At 46.1% G+C, this 15,527-nt stretch overlaps 2 protein-coding genes across 10 annotated transcripts in view; one reads left to right on the top strand and one right to left on the bottom strand.

Moving 5' to 3' along the window:
- Positions 1-977, bottom strand: part of LOC108001011 (zinc finger protein castor homolog 1-like) — a 145,296-nt gene extending 144,319 nt beyond the window's left edge. The window contains exon 1 of the mRNA XM_062084666.1: positions 879-977. The gene's annotated coding sequence lies outside the window, so the exon portion shown is untranslated. The remainder of the gene's footprint in view (positions 1-878) is intronic.
- A 3,227-nt stretch (positions 978-4,204) lies between these two features.
- LOC107998754 (uncharacterized) overlaps positions 4,205-15,527 on the top strand; it is a 47,211-nt gene continuing 35,888 nt past the window's right edge. For 6 of the 9 annotated variants that reach the window (XM_062084691.1, XM_017058185.3, XM_017058184.3 and 3 more), the window contains exons 1-2: positions 4,205-4,279; positions 9,302-10,772. The gene's annotated coding sequence lies outside the window, so the exon portion shown is untranslated. Of the gene's footprint in view, positions 4,280-9,301; positions 10,773-13,942; positions 14,100-15,527 lie in introns of all 9 variants that reach the window. The other 3 variants (XM_062084692.1, XM_062084688.1, XM_062084685.1) reach the window with 2 other exon arrangements.

The following is a 15,527-nucleotide window of genomic DNA, read 5'->3' as shown; positions in this document are numbered from 1 at the left end:
AAGAAAAAAAGGGAAACGATTTTTCTTGAAATGTCGAGGAAAAGAGAGAATGACAAATGGATCTTTGGACTCGATCGTAACCCTCCCCGCTAAAAATCTATCCTATGCGAGAGATTTGATGGATGGAGAGGCGCGATCATGTGTGGAAAATTCGCGCCGCGAAAATCACCCAAAACTTTTCGAACCCGGGAACCGTTCGAAATCGGGCCCCGTACGTCTACGAAGCGAGTCGGGGGTCCTTCTACCCCTTTTTTTTCCCTCCCTTCTCCCCCTCTCCGTCTATCTCCGTCCTCTTGTCTCCTCGGCCGGATCGACCGGACTATTTATTTTCGCCGCGTCAAAACGAGTGACTGATGACGGGACGATGCTAATAATTCCACCGATGTGGGAACCGATCGTTACCAGATCTTACCGCGGTTCAATGACAAAGACCGGGATCGTACGATTTTGCCGCCGCGATTATATTAGGAGGATCGATTTGGAGAAGAACCAACGCGAGCCAACGCTTCTCGTCGAGGATATATATACGTGTCCGTATAGGGAGGAGGAAGGGAACGTTAAATGGCGGGACTGAGTCATCTTAATTAATTGGTAATTAAATACCGGCAAAAAAGGGGTAACTCCGTTACATCAGTAACTCTCGACTGTTGGAAGATGCGGCTCCGATAAAAATGAAAGCGAAAGGATGAAAGTGAGAACGAAGGGGGGAGGGGAGGGGAGAAAATGAAAAGAAAAGGAAAAGAAAAAGGGAGGAGAAGGAAGGACGAAGAAATGCGACTCGAGCGCGCAAAAGTGTCTGCGCATGCGAGACTCGGTTCGAATAAAAAATCGAATAAAATGCAATTTGTTAAGATAAACAGATTGGTCCATAAACTCACGAATTCTGACGAATTGGCTGACAAGGGTCTCCATTAGTCGGTGTTCGAAGGAAACGCCGATGAGCGTGACCGAGCCCGTCCAAGCATCCATCAGATGATGCGCCCTGTCTGAAACAGAGAAGAAACGATCAATTTCTCGGTGAGCAGTAAAATACGTGTTATTTCTCGTAAAGTGGCGTCTATCGAGAAAGAAAGAAAAAGAGAGAGAGAGAGAGAGAGAAGGGAAAAAAAGGAACGGTGCATCGGTTTCATCCCGTTCACCGGATGGAGGAAAAAAAGGCGAAGGAACAAGAGGATCCGCGCCGGCGGAGAAACCTGAAAATCAAATATTGATTCTCAGTTATGCGCGTGTAGAGCGTCACGCGATGCCGGTCCGCCTTTATTAAGTGATTACTCTCATTAGGTTGCACGCGATGCGCTTTGTGCCGGCCGTTACGAGCCGATGAGACGCGCAAAATGGCGTGCCGTTGCTCCTCCTCGGCCCACCCCCTCGCGTTTCCGCGGGAATTCGTCAAAACTGGACCTCTCGATAAATACCACCCTCCCTCCTCTCCCCGCCAAATTAACCGTCCACGCTCGAGCCGTCCTCGCGCCGCGGGATCGTTCCAAGAGACAACAACGTTCCAAGTTTCGCTTTTGATATACGATCCCCGTTACATTCTCATGAAAACCAATTTCCTACCCTTTACGACCTATGCAAAATTGATCTTCCAAATGGAAGAACAGACGCTTCATCCCTTGTCACCCTAGCCACGGGAGAGAGGAGACCTATGGCCGTCATTAATATTCGAACTGGAAACTTTGCGTCCCTGACGCGATTCGTCCGAGAATTGAAAACAAGCTGCTTTTTTTTGCAAAATGAAGAAAATTTTCTCTCTCTCTCTCTCTCTCTCTCTCTCTCTCTCTCTCTCTCTCTCTCTCTCTCTCTCTCTGAGTTCAATCGCAAATGGACGAAAGAGCGGAAAACGTTTATTCGACCGAGTTGGAGGAATTTTGAAAAAGAACATTGCATTGCGGTGAATTAGTTGATCGTGTGGAACGAATCATGGTCGCCTCTATAAATAATCGGCTCGAATGGGTCTTTGATCGGACCGAAGGGAGAGAGCTAGAAAATTACGCAACGACCATTAGCAGTTTCGTTCGCGGTGTCTGGCCGCGAGTCGCGTCGCACGACAACGAGAACGACAACGACAACGGCCACGGCGGCGGCGGCTCGGAAGAAAAGAGTAAAAAAGAAGGGAAAACGAGGCGTGTAGTTGAGAGAGTTCATCGATCGACCCGCGAACTGATTAGCCCCGAGGAACTCGGTGTGCGGTTCGCTCGGCTTTTTGCGCCGCGATTTTCACCGCTGCTTATTTTGCCTGTCCCTTTCTTTCTTTCTTTCTCTGTTTCGCGCGGAGAAAGATCCTCTGTGTCCCCTCCGTGTTCCACGATCGAACCAGCGACGCACGCTCTTGTCCATTTGCTCGTCATGGTTTGAATTCTTACCGACCGTCCGACCGGACGACGAACCAGCCATTTGGAATTCGATCAGAAATACTTAAGGTGGCGTCTGCTCTCCTTCATCTCTCCCTCTTTCTCTCTCTCTCTCTCTCTCTTTCTCCCTCTCTCTTCCCCCTTTACTCTCCCTTTCTCCGCTTATCCTCCGCGGCTCTCCTCGTCTCTCCTCCGGCCGTAAGTCACCAATCAGCCCCCACCAAGGCTGCTGCCGGCCGGCGTCGTTCGACGTCGGGTGGACGCGAGGTCTTTTGGCCTCCGCTCTATCGGGCCCGGCTGCTCACTACCGATTCCGAAAGGCTTCCGAAAGAATTTAAATTAAGCCAGCCTGGCATATCGAACTGGCTAAAATTAATTGATTTATGGACAAGCGCGGTTCGACTTGTGCCTCGTTCCGATGCTTAGTCCCGTCTCCTCGCGAGGACGCTTCGATGGTTCCGGATGACGGCCAATTACCGGCCAAGCAGTTCGGACGCGCAAGAAAAATCGGACGGTTATACCGGCCGACGTCGCGTCCTTTGCCGTTGGATGGGAGATCGAGATCGAAGGATGCATTCCTCTTCTTACCGCCGCCACTTTGCGAAAGGATCATGGATGGGGGAGGATCAAAGTTCGATAACTCGGGCAATTAAAATTTTAATTCTTTAGTCGGAAACGAATCGTAGGTGGGAGGACGTGGAATTGGACGGCGAAGTACCTGTGGTGGCGTATTTTATTTCTTGGGAAAGAATCGTACGATGAACGAAACGATTCCATGGACGGAACGGATATTTTCGGTGAACCTCGGCGAATACTGATTGTTTTTTTTCCCCCCGCCGGTCGAAAAGAGCCCAAGTGAACTTTCGATGAAAGGTGGAAGCTCATCAATAAGTTATGCACGCGTGCACATTGCCCTTTGAAGTGCCGCGCTCACCCGGGCTTTTAACCTCGCTCAATACGATTCGACGAGTTGAACGATCGAGGAAACTACGATTCGAATGCCGAGAAATTTCCGACAGACACCCCCGATCGTTTTAGTGGCAATACGTGAGCTTGCTTGTAATGATTAGACCTCGGGATGAATGAATAACTGCATATTTGAAAAGCGGAAACAGCGTCCCAAATACGTGAATATACTTGAAAGTTTATACGATCTACCGTTTACTTGTTCGCCACTTTGCGCTAGTATTATTGAAAAAAAGGACGAAAAAGAAAAAAGAAAAAGAATTGTCTCGTCGAAGAACAATGTTTCGAGACGAAATTAAAATATTGGGTTCGATTTGAGCTTTGCTGCCATCTGACTTGTCGAAATTTCTAAGCTTTAAAATCTATTTATCTATCTAAGGAAATCTATCAATCTTCGGTTGTTATAAAGGTATTAACTGTTGGTAAGGTAGAATTCGTAAAAAATTCACAATTCCAACGATTGGGATGAAAATTAATTGAAAATTCAAGATTCTACTCTTACAGTTATAATTAATTCTCTAATTTATATAAAAGTTTTATAAATTTGTTTTTATAATTATTGAAAAAAATTTTTTTGTGTGTAATAAATTCTTTTTAAACAATAATTCCAATAATTTTATATAGAGAGATTATATCAAATTAATAAAATATTAATAGAAAAAAAATTGATAAAATTAATAAATTAAATAAATTATTATAAATAATTATAAATAATTAAATTATAAATAATTAATTATATATATTATTATTACATTTTAATAAATTATAATTAATATTATAATTAAATATAATAATTATCGAATAGAATAATTTTGTAAATACTCTATAAAATCGTGTTGTTATCGATAGAACCGCGGTGACTTTGCCTATCGAGCCGCGTTCGCAGTTCCGTCTCGACCGCCGTGCCGTTCAGACGCGTGGAAAATACGTCCGTCCAATTTCGTATATAATTTAAAATCGTACGTAAATTTCGAAATTTACAATTTTTTCGAATACGTACGTAATATTTAAGCGAGTATTTACAATACATACGTTTTATTCGCAAATTTTTTAAATATATTTATTCCCGAATATAATAAATTTTCTTTCTCGAATATTTAAAATTCGCACGTTTGTTCGGTAATGTTTACACGTGCATTTATTCGCGAATGTTTATAATTCATATATTTTTTGTAAGTATTTTAAAGTATTTTATTCGTGAGTGTATAATTTTACATATTTATTTCGCTAATGTTTATATCACGTCCATTTATTTTCGAATGTTTTAAATACGTTTATTTGCGAATCTAACATTTTCGTGTGTTTTTTCGAGAGTGTATATATTTTTAATACCTTCGTTTAATTCATGAATACACCGGTCTCGTTTTCACGATTTGGACAATGGATAATGAATTATACAATATCACGCGTTAACTACTAATGGTAAATTGAATACCTTTTGTTAAATGTTTGTATATTTTAAATGTAAAGAAAACATATTTATTTATTTACTTATTAATGTTGTACAATTATTGTTGTAGAATTATGTATATATAACATATAATATATATATCGATTTAATTTACCATTTATCAGAAAGAACGCAATTAATTTAATCAAAATTAAATTAAAATTAATCGAAATATTTCAATATTCAATTAAATTACAATATTTATTTGTTTCGTAATTTAAGAGAATTTTTTTCGCCTTTGACATTGTAATTCAATATTTTTCGATTTTAATTTTTAATTTTTACCGTTATTCCGATTTTAAATTAAATTTCGCGATTTTAACATCGATAATAACGATATAAATATTTTGTAGATTTGTAATAACAAATATAAAATATTTGAATATTATAATTTTCGACTAATAATTCTACTAATTTATATTTTATTTTTTTTTATGAATTCATAATTAAATAAGGTTTATTAATTTGATAAATATCATATTATTTGTACCATATAAAAATCGATAAATATAAATTACAATAATAAATAATTTATTCGATCTAAATTTATTAATAAAACTAATCGTTTCCTTTCCGATTAGATGATATTAGAGAGCTATTAAGTAATAACGCGATATTGTCTGAATTAAAGTAATAGAAACGGATGTCGGAACGAAATACTTATAATAAATTATTGCACGTTAGAATAATATACGAATTCCTCTCTTTTTCGTATAATTTCATGCATTAAATATCGCAATAATCGGATACTTTTATCCGATATCGTAGCTATTCCCAATTAACCACTACAGGTTACAACTCAACTTTTAACGCGGGCGACAACAGATAATAGCTTTTAACCCACCGCATCACGCGAGAGATGCATCTGTGGCATTTTATCGTAACTCGTTTGCGCCCGAGTTTGATGGGTCGTGCGATTAAATGCCGAGATTTTTTTAAATTCCCATCGTTTAAGTCGAATTTATGCGAAAATAAAACTTTTGCACAAAGTTCTCTCGCGTCGGGAAAAATATCTCTCTCGTGTAAATATTAATATCGATCTTACTATCCGAAGGTATACAAGCATCCCTTTACCATCGAATAGTACATTAAATCAAGGCGCAAACGGGAAAATTTACAATCTAGAAATACGTAAATAGCTTATAAACCGATTAAGAGAATGCGTTAACAACGTTACGAATACGTTTCGATGCGATTGGCCACGAAGAGGAGCAATCTTTGTCTATCGAGGACAAAGTTATCGAGGATAAGTTTGCCGAGGGATCTGGAACTCGGCGTGGCAACTCGGTAATTGCAGTTAACGTAATTCCCGCGCCAGTTCGGACGTCTTAGGCGTAACTTCGTCAACCGTGCCGAGGAAGGGGAAGGCGGAGAGAGGGGTAATCTCGTAGCAAACAAGACAAACCGTAACAAAAGGTCACCGCGAGCCCATCCGCCACCTACAGCTCTGAAGAGCGGCATCGAGCTCAACAAGTTTGCGCGGAGCAAAGGAACAGAGACACGGGCAAACACGGTTGGTACATTGGCGGGCTACACGGTACACCGGCGCGGCTTTGCGAGTGTTGAAGAGAAAAGAGAGGGGGGAGGAGGATGGTTAAAGGAAGAAAAGGACGAAACCGGCGGGCGAGGATGGGTTAGTTACTTGAAAAACGAGAGTTGAATGAATGGACATTCATTCAAAAAAAGCCTCTTCAACGTTGCGTACTTTGAGGCAGAGCGACGTGTATGTATATATATGTATATATATATGTATACCCCTCTATCATCCATGGACGATTCACAAGCCTCCAAGTGAAAAGAGGAAACGGGGGAAGGCCGGTGATGTAGAGCACGGTAGAAAAAGCTTTCTCCCGAAATCGATTGCGCCTTCGCTCGAGTCCGTTCGGGCTAATTCGGCCAGGATCGGTTGATTTCAAAAATGTTCGATCTTGCGAGTAGAGACGCGGTAAACGCGTGATTACGTTTTCTTTTTTTTTCTTTTCTCATTCGAATGTAAAAAAACGAAATGTAACAACGTTTCGTATGGAAAGTTTCTTTTTCTTCTTCTCGTTCGATTAACGATCTCGGGGAGAACGGATCGATAGCGCTTGAAAACGATATAAACGGTCACCGAGACGGATGGTGAAACTGTGAGACAATTCGTTAACCGCGTTATTCGAGGTATTTCCCTGGGAATTATTATCGTGGCGCTTAACATGCGCCTGTATATCACCATTGGACTATCAAGATAGAGTAAAGCTTGGTGCCTCGTAAGTCACCGAGTTCCTCCTGGGAGGTGCACGCCGACTTAGCTACGATAAGGGATACGTCGGTTGTTTTCGTCTTTTCGGAGGGAAGTTTCATTCCCTTGATCGAATATGAGCCGGTATCGAGGACAAAAAAGAAAAAGAAAAAAAGCCAGACTTTCTTTCCTCCTCCTCCTCCTCCTCTTCTCTTCCTTTCCCGTAAAGTGAATTTTAAAAGGCATTTTTACGAATAAATCCGGAATGGGAAAACGAGGATTTCTCTGATCCAAGATCGTACTCGGGACCTTCTTCTCTCCTTACAACTTGTTACGAACGTGTTTTCCTTACGAAGAAAGTGGAATTTCTTGCTGTCAGGCGGGGTTATTACGTCATAACTTGTCTCCGGGAGAATCCCATTTTCGAAAATCCTCTTTCGTCGAGAGACGGAACTCGCTGTTCCGTCTACTTAGAGCGCGACAGTGAGCGAAAGTTAATTGGCGAAAAACGAAATAAGAAAAATAAGAAAGAAAAAACTCGGTCGTTTCGAACGAATAGCTGAAATCGGCGGTTGGGTCCAGATGGAGGTCCCAAGCTTTGAGAATTAATTATGATAAGGAGCAATAGCCGTTGTCAGGTTCCTTTATCCGGAAAGAAAGTTGGGAGGGAGGTACGTAGGCGAACTTAATTATCAGGCCAAGTTCCAGGAGAAGGAAAAAAAAAAAAAGAAAAGAAAAGAAAAGAAAAAGAAAAGAAAAGAAAAACAAGCCTATAAAGTCGCTTTTGACATCGGGGAACAATGGATTCGAAGGTTTCCCTTTCCGTTCCTCCATTGGGAGGGAAGGAAGGAAAACAGGTTGGGGGAGGTTCTCGAGTTGCCTGGTTCTCTCCAAGTTGGCGCGGCGAGGAAAACTCGGGAGCGGGCAGGCTAGAAAAGACTGGCCCACGACGAGGCACATCCCGAGGGAATCCAATCAGAGCGAGGAGCATGCTCGAACCGTCTAACCTCTGCCAACCTCTCGAGCACAAATCTCGAGCACCTCTCGACGAGGCTCGACGAATGGCCGGAATAAGATTTACAGCATCCACCGTGGAAAAGAAAATCCGGGTCTCCTATTCAGCGGGGAGCTGTCAAAGTGTAATCAAGAAATTCTGATTACACCGCCGCTGATCGATCACGCTTGCCGGGATTCTATCCCGCTGCGAGCGCCGGGACGCGGCCGAGGAATGTTCACCACGTGACTCGAATATCTGTCGCGTTGCCCCAATCGAAAATATCTTATCCAATGGGCGAAACCTATCCCGGATTCCAACGAGCGTAGACACGCGAGAAGCCCGCCCGTCCGCTCGTCCAATAATTTCATTAGATTCTTCCATCTCCCTCCCTCTCCCTCTCTCACTTCGTCACGCATTAACAACGAGCGAGCACGACTCTCGTCGCATCGTTGATCCATATTTCTGGATTGTATTCCGACGTTTGCTTCCCTCCCGCCATCGACACCACCGCTACCCTTCGTCCCCGATCCGATCGATTCGAGTTCCATCGAAAGGACGGTCGGCTGCGACGAAGACAGCGCGAGATCGAAGTAACGTCGAAAAAGAACGAAAAAGATCAATACCCACGCGTCCTCCATTCGCTGACCCTGACTCCACGAGGCGACCCCATAATAAAAGTGGCGGGTTCTTTTCCATCCGCCTCTCTTTGGACAGAGTAGGAAAATTCGGGCGAGCTCAAGATCTGTGTATGTGCCAGCGGGTATAGCCACGGGTAATATCGTCGTCACGCGATTCAATCACGTAGCATAACATTCCGGGACCATTAACACACGCGCGCCGAGTGCGTTAGATTTCGAAACACGCGTGGACAGAGATGCTGTTCTGCCGTGCAAATCTCGCGAAACAGGCCAACTGCAATTGTGCAAACGCTCGGCTCATTTCGGAATTTTTTTGATCGACGGTCCTTCTGTTTTTACTTATTGTAAAATGCGGCGTATATGTGGGGTAGTCTGGCCGATGAAAAGCACTTAACGAGGATAGAATAATTGTTACGAATCGAAAATTTAGATCGAATTAAAATTACGTTTCTCTGCGCGTCGATGTTACGTTTCGACGAAAGAAAAGTACGATGGAGAAATTTTATCATTATTATTTTTCGTGTGCGCAAAGAAGAAATCAAAGATTTTTTTATAAGAAATACATACGTATTTTCACCCATAAATATCAACGTTTGATAAACTCGATCGATAACGTTGGATCGATGGAATTCTTCCGTGGGAGGAAAATCGATAATCTAATTTTCCGCATTTCAGGATCGCCTCTTTGAAGAGTGCACACGGTCAACGCGTGGAAATCCTTAGGGTAAAGCCAGAGATCAGCCAGGGGACTAAATCACGAAGACTCATGGCTTTGCAAACGGCGCGAAGAGGATCAAGAGTACAAGAGCCGACTCGCTGTTTGATCACCTGCAACGTTGAATCCAAAGGGAGCGGAGTAACGTTGAATATTCCGTGACAAACGGACGACAATTATCTCTGAAACGCGGAAAGAACGCGTATACACCGAGTTATTTATATGCGTCACGTGAAAAAGAACAACTGCGGTTACGTTTCGAAGCAATAGCTCGGGTATCCGTATAATTGTTCGCGAAGAAACCAAGACAATAGGATCATAACCATCGCGTCGAGAAACTAATCCCTCGACAAAATCGATCGATCGTATACGTACATATATATATATATACACATAGAATAGAGAGAATAGAGAGAGAGTTGGTTTTGGAGATGCGTGGAGGAATCCGTGGAAGCGGATTGAAGCGGCGACAGGGTGGACAATCGAGCATCTCTCGGCGACTCGTGCGCGACCCCGAAGAGAGCGTTATCGAATCGAGGATCTTCGCAGATTTTCGGGGAGGTTCGTTCGGCCACGGATTCTCCCGGGCAGCAGCCGGCACGGCTCAGTATACTGCGTGGCAGCCTGGACCGCAGGCGCCTCCAGTCGAGGGCACGGTAGTTGGCGGTTGCGTGGCTGCTGTGCCGATGCCAGTGCGCTTTTCACACCGGAAACTCTGCGTGCTTTTTGGGACGCGTTGCACCGCGTCGAGAAGATACTCTGCCGAGGGACCTCGCGGAGATCGCTCGCTGTCGCTCGCTGGCGACCCTCCACCGCCGCAACCAGCAGCTGATCGCAACCTCGGCGGTTCATGAGATACCTACGCGTTGGAGGAAGATGAAACTCGAGGAGGCGGAAGGCGAGAGTTTGGGAAGAGTCGCGAGGAGAGAGTCGGACAGAGAGGGCTCGGTCGAGCGAGGAGGGAATTGATCGTGATTGCGTGGTCGATCGATATTTCCCTTGGACGCAGAGGGATCGAGGGGCGGTCGACTGGACGGACGGCTGCGGTGGAGCCGTCTCAGCGTTTGCACGCCGGATGCTGGCTGCGATTCGTGGTGCGGCGACCAGCAGCCGCGTATATGTGTGTGTGCCGTGTACACGGAAGATGTACGACCACGCATAGACCGTTACCGCGATACGTGGGTGTCGTGCCGCGCGATTCTTCGCAGTCGTTGGTTTCGAGCGAACGGTACGCGGTGTTCGTGGCCGAAAGAGCAGTAAAGGGGACCGGTGGTGGCGGACGGAGGAGGACGCCAAGGTATTGCGCGTCCGGGGCGCGAGGAGGAGCGAGGAAGAAGAGAGAAAGAGGGAGGCCTGGAGAGAGTAATGATCGTGACGACGACGGTCGCGCGAACAAATGAACACCTCGGCACAGCGTTCGGGATATTCCAAGTGAGTAGTCGGAGGGTCTGTCCTCTCTCTCTCCTTTTTTCTTCTTTTTCTTTTTAATCCTCGTTAAAAGACACGGTTTCGTCCGATCGAGACGTTGTTCGAGGATCTCCATTATTATCACGAACCGGGGAAAAGTTGTCGAGTGCTAATCGAAAGGTAGTGGAAGGGACGATTATTCGATGGGTTGGCTTCTTCTATCTTCTCGCGGAGTCAATTTCATTTGCTACGTTGGGTCGAAAGAAATCCTTCGAACCGAAAATTGAGATGAAACCCATTTTATCCAAACTGGTTCGACGAATCCTCGGGGGAAATTCGATGAATTTCCCACTCTCTCCCCCCCTCCTCCCGTTATCGTCACTACTTGTTCGCAACTTTCGTTCCGTTTCGTAGCCACCTCGCCTCCTTGGGCTCGTTCGAAACGCGGGATCGTCGGGCCGCGTTTCCCTTGGATGGGCGAGTTTGGCGCGAAATCCAACGCGCGGTTGGCATTGAACCGGCCCAATAATAACCGGCGCATCCTCGAGCTAGGTTCGTGCTTAACGAGGATTTCTCTCGCGGCTGAAACGCGCCGCTAAAAATCTCTCTTCGTTCCAACACGGCAAACTTGGCCGTGTTTAAACGCAAAGTCGAGTCGGCCTTCTCCGAGATGCGTGCTTGCTTCGAACAGCCTTTGCGATAACGTTTGTTTCGGATCGCTCGTTTCTCTTTCTCTTCTTTTCTTTCTTTCTTCCTCTCTATCCCAGAGAAATATACGTGTTGCTCGAAAGAAGCGAGAAGAAGAAGAAGAAGAAGAAGAACTCGTGCGAGGAGGGAAAAAAGAAGAGGCAATTTCTCGAAGAAAAATGCGCGGAGGTAAAAAAGAAAGAAAGGGAGAAAAGAAAAAAAACAATCTCCACGGACAACGGGTTTCGAGATAACGAAACCTTCTCGAGTCTTATCAGTGCGGCGAGAAAAGTTGCGGATAAATGGGAATTGAATATCCGAGGCCGAGAAAGATAGGGAAAGCGTGTAGAGCCGAGATAAAGATATATCGGGGAATAAAAGTAAATCCGAGAATGTGGACTTGCTCGTACACCTGTACAAGGAGGGGGGGGGCGGCAAGTTTTCTCGATAACGTTGCGGCTTGTACGGCGGAACGAGCTATTCGTCTCTCTTACGTTCGAACGACGGAGAAGCATTAATAATCCGTGATTCGACAACGGTTCTCGAAAAACGATGTTGCGTTATTTATGCGATAAAAACGACACGATACCTCTTGCCTCTTGCAATCTCTCCCCTTCTTTCCTTCCTTCCTTTTTTCGTCCGAGAGATTTCGCCTCTCTCTCTCTCTCGAGCGATCGATCAACCCGATTCGTAACGTATTACAATTTATACGAACCAAAAAACGACACGGCGCGCTTCTTTCCACGTCCGGGAATCCAGATCCGGAAGATCCGATACGAAATGTAGAGAAGTGTCGCGAGCAGAAGTAAGGGGGGCAAAAAGAAGGTGGTTGGAAGAAGGACGAAAAGTAGATTTGAAATGGTCGGTTGGAGAAACAGAGAGAGAGAAGTCTCGTTTTTACCATCGTTCCAAAGTGCACATTTCTGTAAGACGGATCGAAAGATCCGTTGCCAAAGCGAACCAGTCGTCCACGTCGACGCGTATTTCGCTGCTTTTCCGTCGCAAACTTCTCGATCTCTTCTCGCGTCCACGCGCGACTCGACATTAGCATTTAAATGGAGGGAGGGGAGGAGAGGAAGGAGCGCGGTTCCGAAACTGTACTCGCGGCCGGGTGGATACGTGTCGCGGGCTCTACGCGCGAGTCGGTACGTGAGAAGGAGATCCAACGGCGGGGCTGTTAAGTTAAGGATGGAGGGGCAGGGGGAGGAATAGACAGAGGTCGCAAAAGTAACTTTTACGACGTTTTAAGAGGCGTTCGTAACGAGCGCCGGTTACGGTATCCTGTTACAATGGACCGGCCCGTTGTCCCGTATTAGCATTTACACGGGGTTAATTGGCTTTATCGCCGCCGCGAGAAGATAAAAATACACGGAATCCATTAAACGTGGAAATTGGAGATCGCAGGGGGGGCGTTAAGAAAGTGGGTAGATCGGGAAACGACGGTAGGTGGTGTATATACACGTACCCAGGGATATCGTAATTTTCGCCTTCGGTCGACCGTTATCGTCGTTTCGGATTCTCGGGGTGGTGGTGCGACGGAGTCTCGATGGAAGGTTGAAAATGAAATCTAGATCCGGGGGAGGGGGACTCGAAAGAAAGCGTAGCAGCGATGAGATGGAGTTGGTATCGAATAACTTGTTGTCTATCTAAAATTCAAACGTGCTCTCTCTCCCGTTCGAGCGAGATCAACCGCTCTGTTTAACCGATCTTAAACTCGATCCGATTAGGGTGACGTGAAAATACGTTTTCGCAACGTGATTGATTGGGTCGCTGGAGGGGGTGGGGAAGCGGGAGGAGGAGAGGGTAGCGGAGAGAGTATCAGGTGGGGAACAATGGATAAGGTAGAAAGGAACGGCAAGGGTGGCGAGGGGACGAGAGACGTAACTGCTCTTATTTCTTCTCGGTGGCGGCGTGGCCCGGGCCGGAAACAAAAGGCGATCCGACATCAAACATTCAAATTAGAAAACTCCCCCGTCCGTTGCCTGGGACGGATTACCCCCTTTCGGCCTCCCTTCCTTCTCTGTGCTCCCACAGCCCCGCGTTAAACCTTCACATCCTACTTTTCGCGAAACCGCACGCGATCCCAGCGGCCACGGTCGGCCGAGCCGCGTTTAAGCGGCTCCCAGCCTACTTTCCCACGATTTTCGACCAGACTCGTCGATCGTCCTCCCTCGCATCGTTTCGTATCGTGGTCGTCGCCATGCTCGGTCGACCCTCCGAGCCCACCGTGTTTGCGCTCGTCCTCGTTGCAACACGGTTGCGCGGCCCCTATACATATTTGCTCGCGGTCAGAGGCGAGGCTGCGGCGTTAAAACAAGGAACACGAGTATGTCCCGCGCGATCAAACAGGGCCACCGGGATTAGCAGCCCTTTCTTGCGGAGATTAAAACGACCGAGCCACTTTGTCCGCCTACCCCCAACCGCCTCGCCCGTTATTAAAATTACCCTCCCTCTATCTTCCTTCAAACATCTTTACTTTGCTTTACCTTGCTTCACTTTGCCGCGAGTTTTTCCTTGGGATGAAAAATCGCGGCGGGTGGAAAATCAGAGCGATTTCGAACATCGAAAGATCGCGCGTCGAAGATCGCATCATTGGGGGGTTGCGGTGTGAAATGTTTCCGGAAGAAGAGCAGCGGAATACCGGATGGAGATGGTAAAACATTGGTAAGAAGCTTATAAACGCGTAAAAAGTTTCGTTTTACTTTTCGCGAGAGTCGTTGTAGAGAAAACTGTACAGGCGGAGGATCCTGAAACGTATGCGGATCATCCGCGAAGTTTTGTTTCGCCGAATGCGTGCGACGAACCGCTTTTTCGGACTACGTATATTTTCCAGACCGTTTTCTGCTTCTTTTTTTTCCTTTTATACGCTCTTTGGTACACTTTATCCGCGAGCTATTATCGAGATTACGCGTCGTAAACCTGCAATCTCGCGGGAATGAATTATCGTTACGATACGGTTCCGTTTTACCGAAAATCACGTTGCGAAAGTTACGCTCACGTGCCCGAGTTCCATTACGCGAGGAGGACGCGATAAAAAGTATCCGGCATTTTTCCAACGCGTTGGAATCCGTTTGGAAAGGAATTGCGAACGGTGCGTGGATTACCGCCCCTGAAAAATAGCGAAAACTCGCATCGGTAGACGAAGCGGCATAGCGAGCGAGCTTTCGAAATTTGGCGACACTCGCCCTCTATATCATTCCCCGTGTGTGAAATAAATCCGCCTACCAGATGCTACCCCGCTCGCGGACACCCCTATCCCGGAGAAGTTTTCGCTTTCTCAGCGGAAATCGTCTTACTTTTCTCGAGAGAAAGGGAGAGAGAAAGAGCTAAGCCGTGACAGATTTCGAACGTTCTCTCGTGCATTTTACGTGAATTTCGCGTCCGGTCAATTTCGATACGATGGTGTTTCGATCAAAACTCTCTTCCATTTTCCGCTAAGATCGCCATATTTTCAAGATCGTCCCTGCGTGCACGATAATTCGCGAGGGGGAAAGTTTATTCGTGCAACATCCGTTCAGACGGATTCAACGATAAGATAAAGCGACGGGAATTTCGAGAGACGCGTCTGACCATACGCGGTATCGTTCTACTTTCCAGTTGCGGCATCCGAGCAGGGAGGAGGAAGGAATCCGAAGTAATTCGCAATAAAAACCGAGCCTGCTCTCACGTTTCCGCTTTTACGAGCTCTGACCGGCTAGCCGGTCGAGTCAAAGTCGATTAAGTTTTCGCGCGCGTGGATATTCTCGTTCTCTCTCTCTTCCCCCGTCGTTTTCTCCATTTTTTCCCTCCCCCGTGGAAAATGGAATTCCCGTGCAACGCGACTCGTTCGATAAACGTAAACGTTACGTGTAAGCTGAAATTGACTTCGCAGCTTCGTGTGAGACGGGGCGGTAATTAGTTCCGCCGGGTCTAATGTTGCTTGCGAGCCAGGCCGAGATAGGGGAGGAAGAGAGACGAAGGGAGGCCGAAAAAAAGAGGAGAGAGAGAGAGAGGAGGAAAATAGGTGGAGCGAGCACGAGTTGATATACGTTTCGACGGCGAGGCGGAGTTTTAAATGAGATTGAACGGGGAGGAAAGAAAAGGTGAAATTGT

Source organism: Apis cerana, linkage group LG14 (assembly GCF_029169275.1).
Source record: "Apis cerana isolate GH-2021 linkage group LG14, AcerK_1.0, whole genome shotgun sequence".
Classification (NCBI taxonomy): Eukaryota; Metazoa; Arthropoda; class Insecta; order Hymenoptera; family Apidae; genus Apis; species Apis cerana.
Note: the sequence above shows the minus strand (reverse complement) of the source record. Positions and strands in the feature narration are given on the sequence as shown.